Source organism: Ranitomeya variabilis, chromosome 2, assembly GCF_051348905.1.
Source record: "Ranitomeya variabilis isolate aRanVar5 chromosome 2, aRanVar5.hap1, whole genome shotgun sequence".
In the NCBI taxonomy this organism is placed as follows: domain Eukaryota; kingdom Metazoa; phylum Chordata; class Amphibia; order Anura; family Dendrobatidae; genus Ranitomeya; species Ranitomeya variabilis.
The window spans coordinates 281,642,869-281,666,721 of NC_135233.1; the positions used below are offsets into that span (position 1 = coordinate 281,642,869).

A 23,853-nucleotide genomic window follows, 5' to 3' on the forward strand; every position below is an offset into this window, starting at 1 on the left:
TGTTTTTTGTCAGGAAAATTTCTGCTAGAAATCCTGACGTGTGCACATAGCCTCAATGTGCGGGAGTCCGAAACCTATCAAATACTCTTACTATACAAGAGCATTGGGCTATGAATAGATATTTTCCTAATTATATAGAGGTAGCAATGTTTACATATTCCCTATGGCTAACACCTTGCGATCCACCGCATCAAAATGCTTTTTATTTTTAGATAGCAGTCTCTGCAGTCTGCAGCTGGCAGATAATGCATACGCCGGCCCAGTGTAAATGACTCCCAGGGATTTACATTTCATCCCTCCTCTTATTATTATTATTCATCATACACCTATAGGAAATGCAGTAACACCTGATATGTTCATGTAGGATTCACATTTAATGACATAAACCATAGCTCTATTTGTTTATTAGTGGAGAAAACGTCAATCGAGGGCAGAGAATAGTGACAATAAGTTTCTGTGTGTATAAAATAAAAAAATGAGTTAATTTTCTAGTGTTGTCAGTGATTTTCTACAAGGGATATTTATACATTGGGCTGCATTTCACCTGGGTGAGCTCAGCTGCTAAATGTTCACCAACAGGCTACATGCAAAGCGATCAACTTTTTTTTACCTGCTCTTTTTTTTTACCGCCATCATGTTTTCGGTAACACATGTTCTGTTTACACAGAATGATGTGCTGCCAAGAATGCTTGCTTTAAAATAATTTTACCCAACCAACAAGCGTTTTGCTCGATTTCCAGCCTTTTAATGGACTCCTAGACTGGAAGATTTTAGAGCACAGCACAACCGGACATGGGCCATGTAAATGAGCAATGATGTGCATGCTTTATATTTGGCATTTCTGGTCAGTATGTTGGGTTTATTTCCCGAATTCCAAATACGTTTTAATGATGCTACATTTCATGGAACATCTTACGCGATCTGCACAATTTTGCTTTTGGCCATATTCTCAATCCTGAACCCTTCTTTCATGTGTGCTGCATCGTTTAGGTCCCTGATGAAATTATATTGCGTGGAGGTTCCTCCATAAGCCTCAATCGGAGCTGTTGTTGGCCTCGCTCTTGCTGTATCGCATTGTGGATTCTAGCTACTGACGTTCATAGCACCAGTTCCATACAGAGATCTTAAAAGTTATTTGCATTTTTTGCCCAAAGTCATAGGGTGAAGAAATGCAGTCACTGACAATCAACAGACTGAGGCTTATGATAGTGTGAGAAGTTCAGCTTTTTCAAAAGTGACCTCTCACTCTGATTTTATTAGACACTTCAGCTGTGATCCAAGGGATATTTTCTCTCGATCTAGAATTTATAAAAATAAAATATTTTGACCACTGCCTGTAATAGAGATATAGAACATAGATGTAATAAGTTTGTGTATATTGCAATGACACCAAAAGAAAGATGTTTTTCATAAGGCTTTATTAGTGCGGTGACAACTGTTTGTATTCTTTATTTTTCTACCTATTTTTGTTTTGCTTTCCCTTACCTTTTTACCTCTTTCCCTCTCTTTCCTTCCATCTCTTTCCCTTCCTATTTGTTTTTTTTCTTATTCAGCACGGTTTTGATTATGTATCATGTTTCTTTAATAACTGTGTTTGAAAATTTCAATAAAAAACCTTTATTAAAAGAAGAAATCTATAACATAAGTCTACATATATTTTAAATATACCATACTATGCAAAAGTTATAGGCAGGAGTGGGAAAAAATACATCAAAGTGTGAATGCTTTAAAAAATAGAAGTGTTAATAGTTTATTTTTATCAATTAAGAAAATGCAAAGTGAATGAGCGAAAGAAAAATCAATATTTGGTGCAGCATCAATTGTTCTAGATACACTTGCACAAATTTTTTGAAGGCACTTTGGCGGGGAGGTTGTTCCAAACATGTTGGAGAACTAATGTCTTCTGTGGATGTAGGTTTGCAGAAATCCATCTGTCTCTTCGTGTATTCCTGGACAGACTCGATGTTGAGAAACACAGGCTGATCCATAATGAAGGCTCAAAATGTTTTCTGCAGCAGGACAACAACCTCAGTCAGACAGCCAATGTCATTAACTATCATTAACCTTCCTTAATCGTAAAGAAAAACGAGTCTTGGAAATGTTGATTTGGTCCCACAGAGCCCTGATGTCAACACTATCCAGCATGTCTGGGATTACATGAAGAGATAATAGGTTTAGCAGAAGCCTACATCCAATATCTGTGGTTAGTTCCCCAAGATGTTTGGGATAATCTACCTGCGGAGTTCCTTCACAAATTGTTTAATTGCCTAGAATAATTGATGCTGTTTTGAAGTAAAAGAGAAGTCACACCATATATTGATTTGATTGATTTCTCTTTTGTTCATTTAGTTTCATTTTGTTAATTAATAAAATTAAACTATGCTCATTTCTATTTTTTAAAGCATTCTTGCTTTTCAGCATTCTTTTTCACATCTGCTTAACACTTTTGCACACTACTGTATATTTAATGCATCTATAATCTTAAAAGGGTTTCCCCCGAGTTAATGTCGTATTTAATCTGTAGTTCTGTGAAAATATGTTTTGGTTTGTGCCATATTAAATATTGTTCCTGTGTTTGGATATTCTGTTACATATTTGTTATAACGCCCCCCGCTATACTTTCAATTCCCTTTGCCATCGTCCATCTAATGGGTACATACTGATCCAGCACTTGGTCAGTGGAACGATTTTTTTTGCTTTTGTGCAGGACAGTGAAAATCAGCACATGTTGGAAGTCTTCTAAATAAGACTGGACACGTTTGATGGACTTTCAAAGAAATAATAAAAAAAACACCAGGAAGCGCAATCATAATTTGGTAATAGCAATATCTAGTTAATAGACATTTTCTGAATCATTCCTATTGAAAACTTAATCTGTTTTGTTTGAGTCATATTTGGTTTTCCAATTTGCCCCTCACATTATTCGGTGTCTGGTACAAAACAGGACAGGAGATTTTCAAAACTGAAGAAGCCCAGATCTGTTTGTAGATGTCTGATCTTTTACATCATCATACACCCCGAACAAGATGTCCATGATGTGTTCTAGCACGCCACCCCAAAGTCTAATGATCATTGCAAAGCCCCAGAATTGTGATGAGTTGACCCCTCTTCCAATGACAGCTGCTAGATTCCAATTCATGATGGTAAGGAATAGTGATGGGAGACCGTTCTCGGATAACGTCTTATCCGGACTTGCTCGGGTGTTATCCGAGCATCTGGTAGTGCTTGTATATTAATGTTTGAGTCGCTGCGGTTGCATGATTTGCAGCTGTTAGACAGCCTCAACACATCTGGGGACTCCCCAACAATCAGGCAATCCCCACATGTGTTCAGACTGTCTAACAACAGCCGCAGGGACTCGAACATAATATACGAGCTCACCCAGATGATCGGGTAACACGCGAGCATGCTCAGATAAGACGTTATCCGAACACGTCCACTCATCACTAGTAAGGAACCTTTGAAAAGAGAGTTTTAAAAAGTTGTTCAAAATTGGTCAAATCCAGAAAGGTAGCAAATAGTTTAACAGAAGAAAGAGACTTTATTTACTTGGAGCACAGGAGGATTTATCAGATAAGTAATGGATCTTTTGTTGTTTTATAATTTTTTAGATTTAGCCTAATTTTGACCCATCCAGGAAAAACATTTATAGTTAAGGGTTTAAAGGGAACCTGTTGTGTTAAAAATGATATGTCATCTGGCAGTTTATTACAGAGCAGGTGGAGCTGATCAGATTGGTATACATTTAGGAAAAGTTTCAATATGACTTGTATTTTATTAATTAAAATCCCTGGTGTTTATATGCATAGGAGTCCAGTGGGCGGTCCTATCAGCGATTGGCAGTCTTTTCTGTATGACTGTGCATGCAGTGATAGCTGTTACTCACCACCCACCCACTAAACGCCTATTCATATAGTCACCAAGGATGTCAATGAATAATATACAAGAAATACTGAATGTTTTGCAAGACTCCTATATATAATTCTGCCCTGCTGTCCACAGATCAGACCGCATGTACACTGTGATAGATTCCCTTTTAGTAACCCATAAAATCATCATGTAGCCTGTACTAGAATATTGCAGCTTGTACCTAACCCTTTGTGTTATTTAATAGTATGGATAATTTTCATGTCAGTATGACCGGGTCCACATAGTATTGTGAGGTGCACAGTGAGAGAGGTGTATAAAGTGTATTGGTTGGGGTATCAGCAGAACTATGTAGCACTGCCTTACCTATCAGCGTTTTGTGCCATGTAAAGTACAGACCAAAAGTTTGGATGCACCTTCTCATTTAAAGATTTTTCTGTATTTTCATGACTATGAAAATTGTACATTCACACTGAAGGCATCAAAACTATGAATTAACACATGTGGAATTATATACTTAACAAAAAAGTATGAAACAACTGAAATTATGTCTTATATTCTAGGTTCTTCAAAGTAGCCACCTTTTGCTTTGATGACTGCTTTGCACACTCTTGGCATTCTCTTGATGAGCTTCAAGAGGTAGTCATCGGAAATGGTTTTCACTTCACAGGTGTGCCCTGTCAGGTTTGATAAGTGGGATTTCTTGCTTTATAAATGGTGTTGGGACCATCAGTTGTGTTGTGCAGAAGCCTGGTGGATACACAGCTGATAGTCCTACTGAATAGACTGTTAGAATTTGTATTATGGCAAGAAAAAAGCAGCCAAGTAAAGAAAAACGAGTGGCCATCAGTACTTTAAGAAATGAAGGTCAGTCAGTCCGAAAAATTGGGCAAACTTTGAAAGTGTCCCCAAGTGCAGTTGCAAAAACCATCAAGTGCCACAAAGAAACTGGCTCACATGAGGACCTCCCCAGGAAAGGAAGACCAAGAGTCAACTCTGCTTCTGAGGATAAGTTTATCCGAGTCACCAGCCTCAGAAATCGCAGGTTAACAGCAGCTCAGATTAGAGACCAGGTCAATGCCACACAGAGTTCTAGCAGCAGACACATCTCTACAACAACTGTTAAGAGGAGACTTTGTGCAGCAGGCATTCATGGTAAGATAGCTGCTAGGAAACCACTGCTAAGGACAGGCAACAAGCAGAAGAGACTTGTTCGGGCTAAATAACACAAGGAATGGACATTATACCAGTGGAAATCTGTGCTTTGGTCTGATAAGTCCAAATTTGAGATCTTTGGTTCCAACCACCTTGTCTTTGTGCTACGCAGAAAAGGTGAACGGATGGACTCTACATGCCTGGTTCCCACCATGAAGCATAGAGGAGGAGGTGTGATGGTGTGGGGGTGCTGTGCTTGTGACACTGTTGGGGATTTATTCAAAATTGAAGGCATACTGAACCAGCATGGCTACCACAGCATCTTGCAGCGGCATGCTATTCCATCCGGTTTGCGTTTAGTTGGACCATCATTTATTTTTCAACAGGACAATGACCCCAAACACACCCCCAGGCTGTGTAAGGGCTATTTGACCAAGAAGTAGAGTGATGGGGTGCTACGCCAGATGACCTGGCCTCCACAGTTACCAGACCTGAACCCAATCGAGATGGTTTTGGGGTGAGCTGGACCGCAGAGTGAAGGCAAAAGGGCCAACAAATGCTAAGCATCTCTGGGAACTCCTTCAAGATTGTTGGAAGACCATTCCCGGTGACTACCTCTTGAAGCTCATCAAGAGAATGCCAAGAGTGTGCAAAGCAGTCATCAAAGCAAAAGGTGGCTACTTTGAAGAACCTAGAATATACGACATAATTTCAGTTGTTTCACACTTTTTTGTTAAGTATATAAAGGTTATTAGAGGACTGGGGGGTCTGCCATACCAAGATAGGTTATTACACTTGGGGCTATTTAGTTTGGAAAAACGAAGACTAAGGGGTGATCTTATGTTAATGTATAAATATATGAGGGGACAGTACAAAGACCTTTCTGCTGATCTTTTTAATCATAGACCGGTGACAGGGACAAGGGGGCATCCTCTACGTCTGGAGGAAAAAAGGTTTAAGCATAATAACAGACGCGGATTCTTTACTGTAAGAGCAGTGAGACTATGGAACTCTCTGCCGTATGATGTTGTAATGAGTGACTCATTGCTTCAATTTAAGAGGGGACTGGATACCTTTCTGGAAAAGTATAATATTACAGGGTATATACTGTATATTAGATTCCTTGATAAGGCGTTGATCCAGAGAACTAGTCTGATTGCCGTATGTGGGGTCGGGAAGGAATTTTTTTCCCCATGATGGAGCTTACTCTTACCACATGGGGTTTTTTTGCCTTCCCCTGGATCAACATGTTAGGGCATGCTAGGCTATGGGTTGAACTAGATGGACTTAAAGTCTTCCTTCAACCTTAATAACTATGTAACTATGTAATTCCACATGTGTTAATTCATAGTTTTGATGCCTTCAGTGTGAATATACAATTTTCATAGTCATGAAAATACAGAAAAATGTTTAAATGAGAAGGTGTGTCCAAACTTTTGATCTGTACTGTATATATTCTTAATACTGGTGGAAGTTCCTGGGTGCTCAGTTTTGTCAATATCAAATACATGTCTTGCAACACATGTTGTTACTCATTCAAGTCACATTACGCTGTTCACTTTGTCACAGGAATCTCTCTCCTACATGCAAAATTCATGATTACACGAGCTGTGACCTTTTAAAAAATGCAGCACTGCTTTCCCCCAATCGGTACGCTTGAAATAGACACTGTGCTCTTACCTTTTCAGAGAGGGTGATTTATAGGAAACATTTGATGCATTAATTAACCACAAAATAACATCAGAAGATGAGGATGAAAAGAATCCGAAAATTAATTCTTCCCTAAAATAAAAAAAGTGTTTTTGCAACAGTGTTTCAAAGCCGAGAAATATGAGTGACTAAAGGAATCATAGAATCATAGACTGTTAGAGTTGGAAGGGACCTCCAGGGTCATAGTGTCCAACCCCCTGCTCAATGCAGGATTCACTAAACCATCTCAGACAGATGTCTGTCCAGCCTCTGAAGACTTCCATTGAAGGAGAACTCGCCACCTCTCATGGCAGCCTGTTCCACTCATTAATCACCATCACTGTCAAACCCTCCTATTTTTTTCATATTGGAGGGCTGCTTACTCTATTACTGGAGTCTTACACCCACCCTAAATAAAGAGCTGCTTGCTTTTTTATTTATATGTATAAAATATATATATATTTTTAAAGTCTGTAATTTACTTGTCGTATTTTATTATTTGTTTAGGTAACCATTCCATTGGCTTGATACTTGTTTCCAGTAGATCTAGTAGCGTTTACAGTTAGCAGTAAAAACATAGGGGCTGATTCATCAAAGTGTTCACACAAGAAAGCTTTCGTACAGCACTTGGGAAAAGTCACAAAAATTTTGTACAAGGCTTTTTTTTATCAAAGTGGGCATAGCATGGGTGGGGCTGGGCATGGCAGTGCCCACCCGACTGATTCATTAGGTGTTATACCATACTCGAAAAATATTACTCCTCCAGTCCCTAAATGGAGTAGCATTTCTGGCAAGGTGTACGGAGGCGCACGTCACTGAGAAGATGCACCTAATGCATTAAGTAGTGTGCTCCTCATAATGATTTTGGCACATCCTACTCCATAACACCAATCATTAACACTGGCATGTACAACACCAGTCTTAATGAATCAGCCTCATTGTTTCTAAACGATTTTATAATTACAAATATTTAGTATTCGTGGGTCCATTCATTTACATTGGAAGCCAACCTGATGACATTATACAATGTGTGTGATATGGTCACCTGTGTGTAGAAAGGTTGTTTTTTTTAAGACCTTCCCCAAAGCCTGCCTATGGCTACAAGCGAAATGGGGTTTGTCATACTGCTTATTTACATGAATGGCAAGCCTTGTAATACATGAACAGATTGGAGTAATGACCACCAGATTGGAAGTCCCTCTTAATTATCGGTAATTTGCTGTAGCTCAATATCTGTGTGGCATTGATAGTTCTCGTCTTCACATGACCATAACCCATCGTTAATATAATAAATTCAATAATCAACAGATCTCAGCTGGTCTCCGGCACATGGCGGTGGGTGGTCTGGCGATATTTGATAACAAATATTTAGGGTTCACTAGTAGGGATGCTCTTAAGCTGGGATTCAGTCCAGGATTTAGCCAAATCCTACAGGCTTTCAGTAACATTTGGCTTTGTTTGGACCTGAATCCTAATTTCCATAGCATGCATATTATCCAGTGTTTTTGCCTTCTGGTGCTAAAAATGATGATACAGTTTTATCACAAATGTTTCTCCTGCCTCATTTTACAATACAAACTAAGACCCGGCTTCTGCAGAATTCTGACATTCTGCATTTTCCAGCTTAATCCTGGCATGCAGGCTTGTTTAATCTCTAATTAATAACATCTATTTCTGTAAATTTCCCGACATACTTTTATTCCTGAATGCAGCAAATTAGTTTTGTTTGTCGGAATCTACGAAGATTGCAGCTTTTCTCCCATGTTAGGGTTTTTTTTTTCCTTTACTTTAAGGCTTACGTCATTATAAGATTCTGAAATAGATGGCTGTCGATTAATAGCCTTGTAACATTTGATAGCTAGCTATTTAAAGCACCCTTTAATGATCAATAAAATCACCTTATCTCTATCTCCTGATCAGCAGAGTCCTACTTCAAGAGCGTTCGGGTTGTAGGAGTCGGCATAATTGGCTGGGGATTTTCACCTGAGTTGATTAGATGGGATTTTTGGCTCATTCCCACTGACATGGCCGGCTTTCCCGGGTTTGTGTGTACAGTAACATGCATGGTTCTTCGGGGAGGATTACTGAAGTCCTGGGCTCCTCAGAGCCAAGAGATTACCACACATATCTTCTCTAAACTAATTTGTTTTAAACTTACTCTGAACAGCAAGCGAGAAAATGTAAAGGAACACTAAACCAAGAAATGATTGATTAAATTATATAAAAAGTATAGATGCCAAACATTGTTAGCCTGCAGCAATCAATGCATGATTGTTAAACAGTCAGACCTACAGAGAATAATGGGGTTAAATCTTCTACTGATAGTCTCCATCTTAGACTGCTGCTTGGCTTAAGCCCAAAACTGCCCCTAAATCAGAAAGGCATGGGCTAAAATTCTTTTGTTTTTCTGCACAGAAGACACAGAGGAAGGCTTCTGCTGCAGCAGGTTGTCTTACAGCCACACACAAGACATTAAAGAGGTTGTCCGCTACCTTAATTAAGATCAATTTGACACCCGGCACCCCCGCCGTTTTGTTGTTTTGGGTGTCGGCGGTGGACGGAGCTGACTAGTTACAGAGCTGCACAACTGCGTCTGCTGTATAGTGGCCGCGAACGGGTACTGCACATCCGCCACCTATTGATTTTAATGCCAAGAACAGCTGATTGGCGAGGGCGCCAGGTGTCGCACCCCCACCAATCAGACTTTGATAGCCTATCCTGAAAATAAGTCATCAATGTTAAAGTAGTGCACAACCTTTGTAAGGAGGTGGACATGGATGAGCTCTTGAGACGCACACATACAGAAGACTTGGGAGTTTTAAGATTAGGTGTAATATGAGACACAAATGGCCTTTTCCGTATTTAGTGTACCTTCAAAGGCATAACTTGTTATAAACATCTCCAAAAGATATTGCTTTATTTGTAGATGTAAATGCAGCCACAGAATAGACATGGCTGACACATTTGTAGCCACCAAAGAATACGAGCCCTTGTATATGAATACAGTGATAATATTTTTGTCGCACATAGCAGTTGTAACATATCCAGGAATGACCCTGATGTTCCCGCTTTGTTACTTGTCACCCTTTCCTTTTTGAGTCTGCCGTTCCTTAACATCACTCTACCAAAATGAAAACCTGTCATTCTGTTATACTTGTATAAGTTGTGAACAATTCAACAACATAATCCAATAAATCAAATGATATGAGATATGAAGAGATTCCAATTCAGGAATAAGGTTAAAAACCATATTTTTTTTAATAATAAATCTAAAATAATGACATAAAAAGACAAGACCAAAAAATGCCTCTAAAAGAAGTGGAAAACAATACTCAATATCTTTTTGACAAATAGGACAGCAAGAGCAGAGAGGCTAAGCCTATGTTCACATTGCATTTTACCCTCACGTCAGTGGCTAAATCAGGATCTGAAGCCTCCGAAAACAAGATTTGAGCATATATACTGACAGTGCCATTGACTGTAATGATGGATATGGAGTCACTGTGTGCTCTGTCAGACATAATTTTTGACTGTATCCACCTATTTAAGGCAGGTTTCAAGACAAAGAAGTTGACCATGTCTCACCTTAAAAATGATATTGAAGAGAGCACGCAGTGACTCCATGTGCATCAGTACAGTCATTGGCCCCGTCAGGGCATACCCCAAATCTCATTTTCCAGGTCTCTAGACATAAGCCCGGATGGAGCCACTGATGTGGAGACCAAGTGTACAATAATGTGATCCTGGTTCATGGTCCAACCCTTCTTGTAATCTGTGTAGACGTCTCTGCTGATAGAGACACGGTAAACCTGTAGGAGGAAAGAGAAATCAATAAGGTGGAACTTTGTAGTTTTATATCTGCAGTAAGACATCATTTTCAAAAAAAATAATTTTTTAGATTGTTTATTTCTTATGTTATCAAATGAGATCCAATTGTCTGAAAATGCATGACCACTCCCGAAAAAGCCTAAGGTAATCTTGAGTAAAATATGGATTTGTAGACTATTAATTCCTAGTGAATTCATAGGTTGCCTATTATTTTAAATTTCTTCCACTATTGTGAGAGCAACTAAATTCTTGCTTCCTTTCTGTTTTAGTGTCTTGTAGTGCCACGTATCTACTAAACCAGAGGCGACTTACTTAGTTCTGCTCTACGGTCTAATTCTTCTGTAGCAATCACCTTCGGCTTCATCTTGGTCTGTTGGCCTCACTGGAAGGCTTATAGATCTTCGAGTTGGGATCCCTCCTAGGCAGATCAATGTGATGTAAAATTCATCATATATTTGGCAACTGCTGACTTTTCTCTAATCTCTGAACAGCAGCATGACCACATGAGGGGAGAGAAAAGTCATCATGAAAAAATGAGGGCGAGAGGTAAATAGACTCTTGGGTGTTCCATCTGCGGCTAATAGTCTGGGTGGCCTAAATGGTTCTTATCTGCCGTCACATTCAGTGTTTCTGTGTGCAGTATTTGTTGCTATTTTTGTAAATGCCACAGATTGAAGAACACTTTAGTCTCCTGGGAGCATGGCTGCCGCTGGCATTTTTCTCCAGGAATTTGCTCCCCAATCTCTGCAGGATTGTGTTCTTGTTTCTGATATCTGACATCTGAATAGATGGCTCTGGGTTTTTAGTCATTACCATCAGGCACTAGCAGATAAATTATCTTCAGCATATTTGCAATAGGTGACAGATTATATTTTAATGTGATTTTAAGGGGCGTAAACCTGTCTCCGGCAGCGATCTGCAGGGCTGAGTAATCCTGTGACAGTTATTCATTGACCCATCTCTTAATAACCATTTGGGGTGGTTATTATTAAAGCTTTTTATTTATCGGCTAGGCAACCATCATTAGAAATTACAAGCACATCTACTATTATGAGATAGTCAGCCAAGCATGGTGACTAATCATTCATTTCTACATTATTAGCAATGCTTTGTATCATGCAACATAAAATGCATTGTGTCAGGATATAATTGGCAGAACGTGTGCATATTCGGTACACCGGTGCGTGTATTGCAAATATATTTGTATGCGCATAAATGGAAAAGAAAACAAGTGTACAACCCGAGCGTCATTGTGATAACTATTGTACATTGCTGTAGAGTCAGTGTTCCCTTATAGTTACAGTTTATGGTTTTTTATCCAAACAATCAAAGTCTTAAAGGGCTTGTCCATGACTAGGACAGCCCCTTCTTGATCTAAATGTTTGTTCCCCATAAAAAAAGAAGCTTATACTCGCCTCCCATGCCGGCACCCTTCCTGCAGTGTCAGTACTTGCTCTCCCCAGGGCTCTCGTGCGGTGCTGTGCCATGTGACCCCAGTGCCCAGTCGACGCTGGCTGGCGTCACTGTCCCCACTTTCATACGGTTAAGTAATGAAGAGGAAGTGAGCGGAAGCCGCAGCTTTCACTTCCTGTTAATTACTTAAACGCTTTTACAGCAGTTTCGGCACCTGCTCTCCTCAGAGCTCTTGCGCGGTTATGACATGTTACCCTGGCACCCAATCAGCCCTGGCATTACTGTCCTCACCCTCTTACGGTTAAGTAATAACAGGAAGTGAAAGCTACAGCTGCCGCCCACTTCCTCTTCATTATTTTAACCGTACGAAGACGGGCACAGTGACACCCTATTTTATCGGGCCCAAGCAAGGAGTATGAGAAGGGGTTGTCCTAGTAGTTGACAACTTCTTTAAATTTGCTCTTTGCCGACTGCACTATGATCTGAAATCAAAACTGTATATAAAGTGATATATACTGTAAAATTATCACTTTCTTTGCCCAAACATACTGCATATCTTGTATGGAAGAACAAACAAACCTTGTGGTTCCCAACAGTGGAGCCACAGGCACCTTCTATACCCTTCAACACTATTCAGGAGAGATTTCTATCCCTGTATTTCTGCATTCTGCAGACACTTCTAACATATGAACAGTAGGGCCGCATGGACTTCTATAGGTGACGGCTCCAGCTTTGTGTATGAGGCCTTCTGCTCCAAGTATAGTTGACAATAATTGCATACATTTAGGGTAGGATTGCTCCTTAAATTAAATTGAGTTAAAGTTATTCCTCAGCTAATGTCATGTTGGGTATTCTGTATTAATAATAAAGTCCTGAGTATGTGGTTAACTGTTCGGAGCTGTGGGGACCTTTTGTAGTACCATACCTATATAGATATAGTAGGGCCCCACGTTGGCAGACACAGACTGAAAAAGGCCCCTGTACAAGAACAGCATCTGGGCTCTTTGCAGCCGAATATTTCATCCGCCTGCTTTGGAGGTGGCAATGGGTCTCCTTACCTCTTTGAGCCACAGAGGTTGCACCAGTGATGTGTCCGCATGTTGCATAGATTAGTATTGGCTTTGGCTTTATATCTAATGGCCGCGTGCACAAGGACTCATGCTACATTTATGGATACTCCCTGATTGCATACTTTTAGAGGGTAATAATTTAACGTCCTCAGACTGCTCACCTGGACCCCACTGGTCTTTGCTGATGAGTATGTGATATGCTGTTTGGAGCTGTGGGCACTTTTCATACTGACATACCATGCCACTAAATAAGACTGTATTATGGCGACATTTTGACCGTTGTAATATGGTATCGTGCATTGACCTCTTCAGTAGGTACTCTCGGGCCATAGACGTTTACCAGTGCCTGTTAGCCTCCAGATGTATGTCTAAGGCTGATTTTATAGACAGGCCCCCATTGCATATATTCCAGGTATAATTGCTCTTTGCACCATATTGTGTGCAAGTTAATGTCCTATTGAGTATGTGCAATTCACGGTGAAGTCCTGAGTGTGCGGAGTTCGCCTCCGTCTTTGATAGCTCTGTTCTCTTTCTCGAAGACGTAGGATATTATCCAAGGTCAGAAAAGACAATGTAAAATACATTGTTCCTTCAATATGCCGTCTCGTTAGTGCATTTCTCTGCACTAATGAGGTCTAAAGTCGAGCAGTTTGCAACTTCTTTACATGTGATTTACAAACAGAAGATGGCTCGTACAATACGACTATTTCCCTCTATAGAAATGTGAGGATTTCATTACCGCTGTTCCCTCCTTTCTGTGCATGTCTCTGCATTGTTGCGGTAGGCCATGTATTGTATTATTTACTTATAGAAGCAGCTTCACCTTGAATTGAAGCAGAGGGTTTGTTGCAGACACGTCATATTTGAGAGCAAGTATATCCTTTCCCAGGTCACTGTAAACTTGTGTCGGAAGAAAAGCAATTTTCTCAGCTATTCATCTTTCTCTAGCTGTTGTGGGTTTGCATTCTGTGCCGCTCACGGAGGAGAAGTAGGATCTGATAGATACTTTCAATTGGCACTGTCAAATAAATAAAGCACAAATAGGAGACATGTTACTGAGCAGCTCTATGCAGTGCTGGATATTGAGGGACGTAGATGCCGGTAGCTGCAGTCACCACCGGATGGTGAACGACAAATCAACCTTCTAATTGGTTTACATATCGCTGTGACACAAACTCATTCCTTAATGTAATGTTAAGGCAAGTTGTTTACTGCTTTGTGTTGAGTCAGAACGGATGGATCCTGCAGCGATCATCACAAGGCAGCCATGGCTTCATTGGGTGTGAGATGTGGTCACTGATAACATAGATATGTTTCACTACCTTTTACCCTTCTGAAAACCTGTTAGAATGATGCTTATCCTAGTGTTGAATCTCACTGTTACAGTGGCGTAGACAATCTATTTGCTGCTACAATGCCTCTATAATCTCACTTAGAAGCACAAGGGGGAGCAAGGAGAACACGAGAAAGCTCCTCTGAGGTACACATGGAGGGATAATGTGGTACTAGTAATGGATCCATACAGCGTAATAAGGCTGTGATCATGAGGCCTAGCTAGACTGCCTTAAAGGGAATCTGTCACAAGGTTTTCGCCACCGCAGCATAATGTAGATGCAGAGACCCTGATTACAACGATGTATCACTTAGATTACTGGGTGCAGCCATTGTGACACAATCAGAGTTCTTAGCTCTGTAGCAGAGCTGAGAAATCTAACTCCGCCCACATCACAGCCTTTTATGTACGTTTTCAGTGAGCTGCTTATCACAGGAAGGGGTGTGGTCAGACCAGGGCTCAAGTGCACCATGGTCCAGGCAGTGATAATCTCCTGGTGATAAAACCTTCATTGTATGGAAACAACAGGACACAGCATAATAAGCGACACGTCCTTGAATTTTGTGTTTCAGCCTCTATCTACTGCTGTCCTCAGATTGCTTAGCAAAAACTTGCTGACAGATTCCCTTTAACATAGACATGTGTGCCTATTATGATCAGTGGTGTGGGATGTAAAGGAAGAATGGAAGTCAGGAGTGAATAGTGGAAAAATCCGCATAGTACAAACTCCCTGCTCTTCAGAGAAATTAAAGACATCAGTGAGTCAGGCAGCTGTAGGAGGATAAAAAAGAAGAGCACATGTGTCATGCACAATATAGGACTGTGGATACATATTACATATTCAGCATCCAAATTACAGGTACACATTAAGTAACAAAAGTTGTGAGGAGAGGCCTCTGTGGATCGACCTATTTTTTTCAACACAACCAACTATTGAAAGGGTGTGACCTTGGGCATTTGGAGGCCAATTCAACTCTTTGAACTTTTTGTCATGCTCCTCAAACCATTACTGAATTTTTGTAATATGGCACCGCTGTCATGATGGATTACTGTTGCCATAAAAGGGTTATATGTATTTTGCAGCAATATTTAAGTGGGAGGTACATATTGAAGTATCATCCATGACCCAAAGGGTTGCCAGCAAGCAAAACATTTCCCAGAACTGCACAGTGCCTCCCTCTGCTCGTCTTCTTCCCATAGTTCTCCAACAAGCAGTACATGTGCATGCTGCTGAATACACTATGTAGGACTGGAGAAAATGGGATTTATCAGACCAGTCCACTTGTTTGATTGTCCCATGGTCCAGCTCTGAAGCTCATGCTCATTGCCAATGCTTCTGGCACTTAATGGATTAGTCACTCTGACTACTGCATCTACTCAGCTTCAATACACGCACGCTGGAAAATAAAATGTACCTTTCCACCATAACCACCAGTAACTTAGATAGCAATTTGTTTTGCAGTTGCTCTTCTTTCAGATCAGATGAGATGGAGTAGCCTTTGTACCCCACACACATCAATGAGCCATGCACAACCATGACCTTGTTGAGTTCCATCCTCCATCCAAGCAGTGCGTGCGAGTAATAATCAAAGGACCTATCGTTTTGAGGATGCCCTGACCAAGGTTTCATCCATCACAGTTTGGCACTTGTCAAAGTTTCTAAAAAGTTTTACCTTGCCCCATTTTTATTGCTTCCAACACACCAAGATCTGAGTGTTTACTTGCTACCTGATATAACCTAGCCATTGGCAAGTGTTAGTGTCATGAAATAATCGATGTTATTCTCTTTTCATATCAGTGATTTTATTGTCATGGCTAATGGTGCATGTAGCTACATGTCATAAAGCGGTCAATGTCCTACCAGTGATCTCCAGCTGATGGCTGTCCATCCATCGTTCTCTAGCCTGCAGCATGAGCCTGCTGGTAGTAATTTTGCTACAGCTGGTGAGCCACAGATTGGGAATGAATGGGCTACGCAATAGGTGGCTTCTATCATTTAGGGATTGATCACACATCAGTGTATTTCATCCCTGCAAAAAAACGGTCAGAAGTTCATTGATCAGAGTGTCATCAGAGTTTGGTCATAGTGATGAGTGAATGTGTTCGGATAAGGTGTTACCGAGTGTCTTTGTGTGCTTGAATAATATGTTCGAGTCCCCGCGGCTGCATGTCTCGTGACTGTTCAACAGACGCAACAAATGCAGGGGTTTCCTAACAGGCAATCCCTGCATGTGTTGCGGTCAGCATCGAGACATGCAGCCGCGGGGACTCGAACATATTATTCGAGCACGCCGAAGACACTCTGTTAGCGCCTGAGCATGCTCTGATAATGCCTCATCCCAGCACGTTCGCTCATCACTATTTGATGAGTGTGATAGTTTTTGTCCTTAGAGTTTGGTCAGATTTTCATCACTTTTTTGGGGATGAAGAAAAAACTGATGGAGGTTTCTCAACCTTCTCCTATCAGTCAGTGAAAAATGGACACCACCCAGATGGCCTCAGAGTGATGCCTGATTGTTTCACAGATCATAGACTTTTTAAGCCATAAGCTTGATTATTTTATTATGTACAGTGATTTAGTCACATGTTGCTCCTTGTCCATCAATGGAACTCTGAACTCTCTGAAATGCGTTTAGCAGCTTAGTAAATAAAGAGCATGGTCTAACGTTCGGCATTTTAGATGCCCATTAGAATATTAGGCACCCCAAAAATGTGCAAAGCTTTTGGTGCACATTTCCGGCATATATTAAACCACCTGATAGTTTTAAATGTAGATTTTGGTAAAGAAGCGTGAGATTTGTGAACTGTTAGGATAAATCTGGCTCATTCTTAGACTGTCTAGTCTATCTATGCTTGCCCCTAATCATTAGACATTGCTGATGATGCCCCAATATTTTTTTTATTTTTAAACAGGGTTGAATATTTTTGTAGAGAATACATGATGTCTTGATGACAGGAGAGCGTCTGTCTGTCAGATGTAAACCTGCTGCTCATTCTTGTACATTACTGAAGACTTGAAGTGATTTAGTGCCTTGGTTTCCATGTGTGATAAGCCAAGGACATGGAGCTTTAGGTTTGCTTTGGTACATCCACACCTCCTATAAACAGGTAACCATGTTAGCAGACTGCATTTGGAGAAGACTGAGCTCTCCGGCATGGCTGCCATAGACTGCTCCTTGGTAATATTTGCACTTAGTGTCATGAAGGTACATTGCAGAGGATATGAAGTGAGACCTATGAACAGATAATCTGCTGGCAGCTATAAAATGGAATGACTCAGAGCTCCACGCCGGCTGAATATAAACCATTAGAAAGCAGCCAGAGCGTGTCAGCCATTCATATTGCTGAGCGCACCGACGCACCCCCATCCTCGCAGCGCTCTTCCGCTCGCTCACAATATTCAGACTACACCACTGCGTTCCAACACGAGAGGGTTACCTTACTCACTGACTCATAGCTGAAGTTTATCTGCTTTTTTTTTAATAAAAAAATGAAGTATAATTTTTAGTTTTTTTTTAATTATCATAGATTTTTTTTCATAAAGCAGGTGCAGGCGATCAACTGATTTGTCGTAACTGGCAGATCTGATAGATAAATCCCATAGGAATTTATGAATGAAACAAGTGATACTATCTTTTTTTATCTTGTAATTATATGACTCATCAAAGAATGCAACAAAAATAAAAAATTAAATTGTCTACTAATTTTTCTGGATTTTTTCAGAGAACACCTACCAGTATATTATCTACTGTATATGACTGTATACTGCGTATTTAAAAAAGAAAGACATTTCCTGGCACCGTTAAATGTTTTGTTATTGACTGGTTTCACACAAGGAGATTTTTTTTTCCTCACTGCAGTATTTTAGCGCATTGCCCAGATGTGTCGTTTTCATGAATTCTCATTCTCAATTTTTATTTCCCCTCTTGTTATTGCAATCATGTTTTTTTTATATATTTTTTTAGATTTTTATTTTTCCTTTTTTTATAATCCTATTACAGTACTAAAAATTGTAAATACATGCATCTGGTTCTATATATTATACCTGCTAGAACTCTATATAAATATATATATATATGTCGTTTTTATTAGTGTCCTTTATAGCTATCATATTTATGAGTACAGTATATGTTACTTATCTTTATGTAGCCGGTTTGCCAATTTATTTTTCCTTTTTATTAAAATGCCAGCTTAGAGGCTGGCTGTTCAACTTGACATAGAGCATTGTAGTGCAGGTCGTAAAGGGCCACTGTCACCCCCTCCAGCCGTTATAAACTAAAAGAGCCACCTTGTGCAGCAGTAATGCTGCATTCTAACAAGGTGGCTCTTTTAGTTTTTGGTGCATGTATTTCCAAAATAAAGCGTTTTATAACTTCTCCAAAATACCTGTCTTTCGCCAGGGAGGCAGGTCCTCACCCCCCTGCTTGAAACGCCACACTGCCATCACTCAAATCTTAAGGGGAGCTGGGCGCCGCCCCCTCCGTGCTGTTTTCGCATGAAATCCGGCGCCTGCACTGTGTAGTACTGTCTGGTGCAGGCGCAGTGAGCTTTGGCCATCTGACGTCACAGCCAGGCTTGCAGACGGCGCCTGTGCGGCCAGTGCGGCCACCCACCTTGGTAATCCCAGCCCCGCAGTGTGTTATGCATTATGCACAGTGCGGGGCTGGGATTACCAAGGTGGGTGGCCGCACAGGCGCCGTCTGCAAGCCTGGCTGTGACGTCAGACGGCCAGAGCTCACTGTGCCTGCACGAGACAGTACTACACAGCGCAGGCGCCGGATTTCATGCGAAAACAGCGCGGAGGGGGCGGCGCCCGGCTCCCCTGAAGATTTGAGTAACGGCAGTGTGGCGTTTCAAACAGGGGGGTGAGGACCTGCCTCCCTGGCGAAAGACAGGTATTTTGGAGAAGTTATAAAGCGCTTTATTTTGAGAATACATGCACCAAAAACTAAAAGAGCCACCTTGTTAGAATGCAGCATTACTGCTGCACAAGGTGGCTCTTTTAGTTTATAACGGCTGGAGGGGGTGACAGTGGCCCTTTAATATCCGTCAAGCATTACCCCCCTGTACAACAAAGTGCTGGAACATAGACCAATAAAGACGTTATATGACTTCACTCAAAGAGCATGTCTGCAAGGGGTTAATTCCTGCTATACAGCTAATTATTTCAGTGCAGTCCTGCTGGCCTGTGACCTACCCACTCTATTCAGTCCCAGAGAACAGGCATAGACGGCTTTCACCTTGGCATCCGTTATTGTTTCCACTTCAATTTAGTCACCTTGAAAAGAAGCTTAGGAAAGACTAAAAATACAAATCCATTGAGAGAAAGAACCCGACTGATACAATCGCCTCTTTCTGTATCTAGTGATGTGGACAGAGCTGGAGTAATCCTGAAGGGAATCAGCCGCTCACGTCGATTCAACATGGCTGTGAGCGTTATTTTCTATTCAAATGTTAGCAAATATCAAGGTTATTAGGTTATCGAGAATAGAGAGGTGCCCACACTGTATTTTTAATTATTTAAATATATAATTTTAAAAAACAGCATGGTTCCCCCATTTTTGACAACCAGCCTTGTTAAAGCAGACAGCTGGGGAATGGTATTCCCAGGCTGGTAAGGCACCATTGATATTGCCCCCCCGAGCCTAAAAATAGTAATCTGCAGTTGCCAAGAAAAGGCACATCTGTTAGAGCCACCGATTCTGGCGCTTTGCCCGGCTGTTCCCACTTGCCCTGTAGCGGTGGCAATTGGGGTTCATATTTGTGGGGTTGATGTCACCTTTGTATTGTCTGGTGACATCAAGCCCGCAGATTAGTAATGGAGCGATATATTAATAAGTGTCATAAAAACATGTCCCTAACTCATCTGATAAAATAATGAGGCAAACCCCTTTAATTGCATATAAAAACCTAAGTCATATGTCTTGATCACCCGCTGGTCTTTGCATTGATAATTTGTTTGATGACACGGGACCGTGATAGGCAATCACTGGCGACAGTGTTGACATCAGCCAGGTGGATACATCTCTGAGGTCTGTGATTGGCTGTCATAGTGATGTGTTAATGTGATACATCATTACTGCAGTGGAGGAAACAAACTGCCGACTCAAACTCAAAAATATTTCCCGGATCCGTGCATTCCTTGACCATGAAACCACAAAAACGCTAGGGCACGCCCTTGTCATCTCCCGCCTCGATTACTGTAACCTCCTACTCTCTGGCCTCCCCTTCAGCAGTCTGGCACCACTGAAATCAATCCTACACTCTGCTGCCCGACTAATCCACCTGTCTCCCCGTTATTCCCCAGCCTCCCCTCTCTGCCAAGCCCTTCACTGGCTTCCTATTGTCCAGAGTCTCCAGTTCAAAACCCTTACTATGACATACAAAGCCATCCACAACCTGTCTCCTCCATACCATACATCTGTAACATGGTCTCCCGGTACGTACCCACACGCAACATTCGATCCTCTCAAGATCTCCTTCTCTACTCCCTTCTTATCTCTTCTTCCCACAACCGCATACAAGACTTCTCCCGTGCTTCCCCCATACTCTGGAACTCTCTACCCCAACACATCAGACTCTCGCCTACCACGGAAACCTTCAAAAAGAACCTGAAGACCCACCTCTTCCGACAAGCCTACAATTTGCAGTGATCCTTAGTCTGCTGAACCGCCGCATGTCCAGCTCTACCCTCTCCTAGTGTATCCTCGCCCATCCCCTGTAGACTGTGAGCCCTCGTTGGCAGGTTCCTCTCTCCTTCTGTATTTGTGTGAGCCTTATATTGCTCATATTTATTGTGCTTGTCTATATTTGCCCCTTTTCACATGTAAAGCACCATGGAATAAATGGCGCTATATAAATGTATAATAATAATAATAATAAAATGCTTGGGATAGGGTGTCAGGGGGACAACCTATGTCTGTTAAATCTTGTAAACCCAGCAAGCCAAATTTCTGAGCATCAAAGTAGTTGTTATTTCCCAACACATGGATGGATTCCACCGCCGTAACCATTAGTCTACAACTTAGTCACCTATTTAGGTTACATCTGTTCATATAACCACTTTGATTTCCAAAGACGTGAAGCGGTTAAAAAAAGTGACCTGACCGTTGGTCAGAAAACTTCTGCTTGTAAGCCGTTGAATAACATGTCAAAACAGCACACTTATACGAAAACATTAAATTTACATAAAAATGTAAGAAAAAAACACAAAGGCAAAAAAAACACAGAGAAATGAAAACTATAAAAAATACGACAAAGAAGACGATTCAGGAAAAACACCATCATCTTCCTCCCGAAGCATATCCTTATAGCACGACTCGGCAGGTACGTTGGTATCTGAAAGATGTTGTGTGCAAATTCCCTTGCGAGTATGATGTGAGAAACTCGCGTGAGTGTCTCGTATCAACACCTGGCGCTGCCGCCGGCACTCGGACTGACGTGTTTGGCTGCATACAAATACATGCAGCCGCACACTTCGGTCCCGAGTGCCGGGTGTTGATGCGAGAGACTCGCATGAGTTTCACATCACATCACACTCACTCCGGCCACACAGGAATATGTAATGTCATTTCCTTTTTTTTTTACTAAATAAATATTTTTTAAAAAAATGGCATGGGCTCCCGCGCAATTTTCCAAACCAACAGAGGGAAAGCCATCGACTGGGGGCCAATGTTTATAGCCTGGGAAGGGGTTAATACCCATGGATCTTCCCAGGCTATATGAATATCAGCTCACAGCTGTATACTTAGCCTTTACTGGCTATTAAAATAGGGGGACCTCCCAAAAAATGATATGGGGTCCCCCTATAATTATAACCAGCAAAGGCTAGGCAGACAGCTGCCTACCTCACAGCTGCCCCAGGAATGGCGAATCTCTAAGATGTGCCAATTCTGGCTTTTAGCCTCGCTCTTCCCACTTGCCCTGTAGCAGCGCAAGTGGGGTAATAGTTTGGGGGTTAATGTCACCTTTGTATTGTAAGGTGACATCAAGCCCATTAGTAATGGAGAGGCGTCAATAAGACACCCATCCATTACTAATCCTATAGTTGTTACAGGTTAAATAAAGACACAGCCAGAATAAAGTATTTTAATGAAATAAAACTCCACACAGTTTTCCCATATTCATTGTACTGCTAATTCCCTGAATCCCTCGATCTCCTGCAAAAAAAATAAAATAATAAACCAACACAAATACTCCCTGCTCCGATGTAGTCCTTAGTAACGAGTGTCCCACAACGAGTGCAGCTCTGCTGCATCTGGATGCCTGACATCCAGATGTAGCAGAGCTTGTAGATGACCTTCGGAGATAACTCTCCGGTGGTCACCTGCACTGCAGTTCTCGCGGTGAGCTCAGTCATCGCGAGAACTGCAGTGGACGCGGACTTCCTGCGGTCAGAAGGTAAGACATTATTTAAATTAGTTCACATGCATAGTAAGCTGCGTTTACGCAGTTACTACGCATGTGACTAATAATTAGATGCGGTTTTACCGCACCTAATGTTAGTCTATGGGAAATTTATGGGGTTGGAGCGTCTCTGCATTGTAAATAGACATGCTGTTGTCTGCAAAGACGCGCCGCATGTCCAGATACGCAGGTCTGCCGCCTGCGTCTCCGAATGCATAGTGGAGATGGGATTTCATGAAATCCCCTCCACTATGCTATAATAGCTGGATTCTACAGGTTTGACGCTGCTGCTGTACGCAGCATCAAACCCGCAGCGTTTCCTGACCGTGGAAACATACTCTTACAGTTCCAGTAAAGTGTATGGGATTTATAGAAATCTCCTGCCCACTGTTCTTTTTTTTAACTCCATGTAAACTGACCTGTGGTGGTCTTTAAAATCTGCAACATGTCAATTTCTCTCACAGGTACGTTGAATTTTATGTTCATATTTTTCTCATAGACTTGAATTAGATGAAGGAAATCCGTAGGTAATAAATGAACATGTTTTTAGTGCGTTTCCGTAGCGGAAATGCATCAAAAACACGTGTCATTCGCACGTGACTGCATTAATAAAGTTTTTCAAATATCTAAATAAGACTAGTTTCACACTAGCGTTCGGCAGGGCTGCGGAGGGCTGCGGACTTCCTCCGTGAAGCCCCTCCCACTGCCGCGCCTCTTCCTTCAGCTCCGCCTACAGCTGCATGCATCCTGTGTACCCCATCTTTAACATTGGGTATGCAGGCCATATGGATGTATGCAGATGCCTCCGCATGCGTCGTTTTGAAGCTGCGCCAACCACAACAAAATCCTAACATGTTGCGTTTGACGCAGATCAGCGCAGCGTCAAGACAATGCATGCAGTGTCAAAAAACCCGATAAAAACGCATGTAAAAAAATACACATAACCTAATTTAAATAATTGGTGCAGAAAATCTGTACCATCAAAAAACTCACCTAAAACATACAGTCTTAATTGGCATGGACTATAATGTGGGGCTCCTTTTCTATCCAATTTGAGCAGTCGAAATATGTCTTTTTTTGTCAGAAACTACG

The 23,853-nt window shown here is 41.4% G+C and overlaps 1 protein-coding gene across 8 annotated transcripts in view; it reads left to right on the top strand.

The window, feature by feature from the left end:
- NEXMIF (neurite extension and migration factor) overlaps positions 1-23,853 on the top strand; it is a 463,513-nt gene that overhangs the window by 94,820 nt on the left and 344,840 nt on the right. Inside the window, exon 2 of one of the 8 annotated variants that reach the window (XM_077285048.1) lies at positions 2,708-2,816. The exons of the other annotated variants lie outside the window; for them this stretch is intronic. The gene's annotated coding sequence lies outside the window, so the exon portion shown is untranslated. The remainder of the gene's footprint in view (positions 1-2,707; positions 2,817-23,853) is intronic. 8 annotated transcript variants of the gene reach the window in all.